Raw genomic sequence first — 5,567 nt, 5'->3', positions numbered from 1 at the left:
TATAAAACATCCAACACATGAGTTATAAAACATCCCATAACTCTGTCTAGGTGTTACAGCCTTACCTATAACCCCCATGGAAGTTATGGGAAGAAAAGGTAAACAATTTTGCAAGGGATTAAAAAAAAAAATTGGTCTCACTCTGTATCAACTGTAGATAATGAAATAGGTGAAAAAATGTTTTCCTAATAAATATCCTCTTTGTACATAAATATAACAGTAAAGGAATGGGGAAACTGAGGGAAGAGGGGTGACCACTGCAGGTGTAAATGAAAAATTAATTAATTCACACTGCTACAAAATTTATTGTCATTGGTGAGGTGCTGGCACTGTAACCATCCTTTTATTTACCTCTGATTTAGGGGTTGTACCCTGTGAGTAATTTATAGCTGCTCATTTTGGAAATAAAAGTCCAAGCTGCTTGACCCATTTCCCTGAGGATCCTGCAGTAGGAAGTGATGTCCAAGATGCTCCAGCTGACACCTCTCTATTCCAAGGTACCTCCATTTTTCCCAATCAAATCAGAACAAGTCTAATTAAAGGTAAACAAGAAGCTAAAGTGAGATGAATGTTTTGTAGGTGCTTCATGCTTCTCTACATTGATTAATAGGTAACGAATTCATCCCTCCACCAAATTAGTTGACAAACCCTGCTGTAATTACTCCCTGTACATGATGATCTGTAGGCACGGGGAACTCCAGTAGGGACTGAGCTCCAGCTCCCTCCAAAGATATTTTGTGCTGGTTGGCTGCACCCACCAGGTATTTACATTCCTCAAATCTTGTGTTTGTATTCCAAGTTTCTCAATATGGTTTTCACTTGAAAATTAAAGCAGGGGTGGTCACTCTTGCATGGAATGCCATTACTTGTGAATCAGGTTTGCAGCATGGGCAGCTGCCCTGGACTCTACTGTTTCTTGGCTTTGGGAGTTTAATTTTTCCATTTGTTTTCCCTATTGTTGTCCTGCACTTTGCTCTGTAAGTGAGCAGCAAATACAATTTTCTTCAGCTATGGATGGAATTTTGTGAAAGCAGCGCATTTGCCACCTCAAAATCAACCCCAAAACGATCCAGAAGACACCTGACCACTCCTAAAGCAGAACACTACAAGAGAAAGGCACTTTGGGGGCTGCACCAAACATTGCCTGGCCACCATGGACCAGGCTGGAGGCATCCAGAGATGGGCTCCAACTTTTGGAGAACACATTGATTGAGTTATTTTTAAGAGTTTATTCTTAGAATAATTAGCAGTTATTAGGGTAGAAACCAGCAGCTGGAGAGGGATGGATACAGGGCTTAGTATCATGCATTGATTGCTTTCCAGTTCAAGTTTTGCAAGGGGGATCCAGTCCTTGAGATGGAGATCCCTGTGCTGGAAGAACGGAAATCAATAAATCTATTCAGAAAAACATAATTTCATTTTGCTTCTTAACCAGAAATTGAGATACGCACATTTCTCCCTCCCTGCTTTCCCCTGACTTAAATATATCCTGTGTTATGTAAGTAATTGTTTTGAACCCACTCTAGGGCACAGCCAGAGACATGACTCCAATAACACATTATCAGTAAAACAAAGCAAAAGAGTTTCATGTCCCTGCTGGGTTTGTATATCCACTCTTAAATGAGCAGATTGTCTCATTATTCACCCTGATCTGGTCATTGTATGCTTAGTCACAGCTGTCACAACAGGTGCCCAAGCGGCCTCCCCCTCCGTGGCACTGCCTTTGCTCTCTGGAGTTTGTTGTGAATTCCTCTGGTGGCTTTGCTGTTCCCTCTCTGGCTCTTTCCAGGCTCACCTTCGTCATTCCTTCTGAAATCATCCAGGCTTGGCTGACTCTGGATATAACAAACCTTCATCTTAGCCATCAGTTCTTTACAAGTCGGTGTTCCTCACCCCATCACGCAAAACCAGTTTATCCATCACCTTTGGCCATGGTTCTCTTGCCTGGACTTTTCCCACCTTCCTTGATACCTCCAGTGACCACTTCTCCTCATGGAATTAGGTATTCCTGGCCTAGGCAGGGCTAGAGGCTGATTCCTCCACTAGACCAGATCATGCCAAGAGACAGCAGGAGTCTCCAGTGAGTTGAGAATTTCCACGGGCTCTTGTCCAACATTATATTTAACAAGAAAATTCTTTGAAAACAGCGTTTAAGCCCCAAGATATCATCTCCTCCCTTTTATTTCTCTTTAACGTCCTTCGGTGGTGGTTTGGGGTTCCCAGGGTTGAGTGCAGAGCTGCTCCCCTCCTGTTCCTCTGCTCTCACTGCAGATTTATACATCACATTTTCCCACTGAGCTTAGCACTCACTGGGGATCTTTTACTGCCGAAAATCCTGTGAGTTCTTCAATTATCAGCACTGTGCCACTGTGCACTAACAAACTTTATCTGATACAGCAGCCTATCAAACATTTTTAGTTCTGTAACAAATGTTTTCTTAGCTGGAAGCAAATCTCCTCTGATATTAAAGTACCTCCAAATAAAGAGACAATTTTATGTGAATCTTTTTTCTATTGTCTTCAAGGAATATATTGCAGGTTGAGGGCAAAATATACACAATTCAACCTCTTCTGTGTTTTGTAGGCATCAGAATTTAGGGCCTAATTCCTGAAATCCATCACTCCCACGTAATTCCAAAGGCTGGTGAGGGAGACACTAGACTGAAAGCCAGGAATGTAACCTGTATCAATCCCCTGATGCACTGAAAAGATTTCTATAATTTTCCTTCAATAAAATTACAAAGGAGTAAGGAAAATATCCAGCTTTTGATTTACAGAAAAAATAAATTCAGTGCACTACTACTACCATTTGTTTTCTCTCTAAAAACCCGGAGTTAGGGGCTAAAACAGGCACTTCTATCTCAAATTTCATCCATTTGGGATTGAAATCTTTTTTCTTCATAGTTTTCTCTTCCAGCCCTGAATTTCCTGTCCTGCAGCACAGGATATCCCTACAGAAACCCAACTCCTTACAGCTGAGAACCAAGTTTTACCAAAATCTTCAATGCATTGCCAGCATTTTTAATGTAATTTATTGCCTGAAAACCAAAAGTAGAGGCAGTGTCATCTTCATCCATATTTCTCTTGGTCACCTGCACTTTAAATAATTCATCCTCTCTGTTGTTACATTTTAAAGCTCTTTGGGAGTATTAATTAGCACGGGGAGGTAAATTGATTTAAATTCTTGCTGCCTTAAAACTGAGTCGGGAATTCATTCCTCTCTTATTCTCCCTCTTTTCCCATGTTACTTAAAAATCAAAATAATTATTTCTGGTGTTTGTGGCTCGACCCTTTCCAGGATGGGGAGTGCCCCAGGCTGGCATCAGGTCATCTGCTAAACTAAACAAGAGCAGCAGTACCTGAAAGCACCTAAATGAGGGCATGGACTGATGGTCAAGAGAACATAAATCTACAACAAACATAAAGAAATTTAGAGGGGTGAATTAATCAGAGAGCTGATTTGAGGGGGAACAAATCAGAACAGAAAGTTGGTATCCTACAAAATCAGCAGTGCAAAGGATCTGAGGGAAAAGAGCTTGGCCCCTGCTTTGTTTTTGGTCTTTATTGGGGTTTTTGGTACTGGTGGTGGTTATGGGTTTTTTTCACCTTGTTCTGATTGCTTTATTTCATGGCTTTGCTTAACCTACTTTCTCCAAAAAACATTGACCAGGATAAAAAAACCTCGATTGCTCCAGACATCCCTTCACCAAAGGGAGCAGGACACAACCCCTCCCATGGGGCAGAAAGCAGGATTTTTGAACCCACTCTCATTTTTGGCATTTCTATCCTTATAAAACCTTTATCTTCCTGATTATTAAACTCTCCCTGTTCAAAGATCTGAAAAAGGTGGCTGTGCCACCTACCCAGCCTGGAGTTCAAGGCCTTTATGGCTGAGGAGACATTTTAGAGCATAATAACAACACAAAATCTTTATCAAAGATTGTCGGAGAGTTGGAATTACCAGTGGCTATCAGTCAATAATTGTTAGAGTACGTGATGGATAAGGGATAACTCTTCCCAAGCAATTCTGCTGTGGGAATGAGAAAAGCAGCTGGAAGGAATTCATAACAAGAACCTTGCAGAGCCCAGAGAAATGTGATGTATAAACAGATTATTATTTCCTGTGGATATTGATGATAAATGGAGTGGATTTGTATGTCTGGGAAATATCACCACCCTCTAAGCCACCTCAGCTCCCTGTGGCTGAAGGCAAAAAGCTCTCCTGTAACTTATGAGAACTTGGACAAAAAAGAAAGCACTGAATATCTGGGTCGTTAGAAATACAAAAGTTGCACATTCCTCTCGCACATTTTTCATTTAATTAGTATTTCCTGCGGGCTTTCAGCATAATGAGTCATTGATTATTGCAAGGAGTGCTTTGCAGGGTAAATTAATTCGTTTAAGAGAAACAGTAAGAAGTGTTAAGTAGCTGGATAAATAAATAAAAGGCAAAGTGTTTTGGTCATTTGGTTGCAAGTCAGGCCCAGGAGACCCCCATTTCTGAAATCAGCTACTCAGTGAGCACACCAATACCTGCCCTCCTCCTTCCTTGTCTTTACCTGTACCTACATCTGTTATAAAATATGAAAAATCTCTACAGATAAAGCAAAAATAAAGAAAACTCTGTTTCTCTGCTGAAACTCAGATTACCTTTAACAATATGATAGCTAATTGCATGAGAAAATATATGCAAAAACTGGATTTTCCATTTAGTTTAGAGAAAACTTCTATTTGCTACATGTTCATTTGGAGTAATTAACAGAATTTCTGAAAAGTAAAGAAAGCAGAAAGAGTACATTAACATTTATGGTCAAAAAGAGAAAAAGGTGATATTTGGAAGAGCTGGTTGTACTTGTGACAGTACTCTTAAAACATGGACATGGGGCAGGACTAAGGATATTTAAGGATATATTACTTGGCTTTTCACAGGGCTTCCAAAAAGATGATATTCTAAGGAAAAAGTCATTGAAACAAGAAACCTGTTCAGTGCAAACAAAGATGGAAAAGGAGTAACTTTCCTCCTTGGGACATCTCTGATTCTTCTTTAGCTGAAGATCTATCAGGTATTTATCAATATATTTATGCAGGGTGGGATTTACCAACCCAGTCAGCAACTGGCTTTTGAGAATTCCACACAGGGGAAATAAAAAACCAATATAATTCCTCATGACCTTACCTTGAGCCCATTCCCACCACAAATGAGCCTGGATCACGAAAGATTTGGCACTGCTAAAATATGGGTTACAGTTTGTGAAGATCCCAAACTCCCTGCAGTGTTAAACTCCATAAATCCAGGGGAAATGTTGCCTCGTATTTGGACTGGACAGGGACCTACAACATCCACACATATCGGGGTTCCCTTGGTGGTTTTTATTGTTGAGAAGGGTTCCCAATGTGCTGGGAAAATTTATTTCCATTGGTCACGTTTTGTCCCTGCAAAACCTGCCTTTTGCTGCTTCCAGCCTTGGGAACTGAATTTTAGGTGTTGGCCAGAAATATGCCATGAACACCCAAGCACAGAAACAATCACCTCAGCTTCCAAATATTTCTTCAATTCACACCACGAAG

Source organism: Aphelocoma coerulescens, chromosome 4A, assembly GCF_041296385.1.
Source record: "Aphelocoma coerulescens isolate FSJ_1873_10779 chromosome 4A, UR_Acoe_1.0, whole genome shotgun sequence".
Lineage (NCBI taxonomy): Eukaryota > Metazoa > Chordata > Aves > Passeriformes > Corvidae > Aphelocoma > Aphelocoma coerulescens.
Note: the sequence above shows the minus strand (reverse complement) of the source record.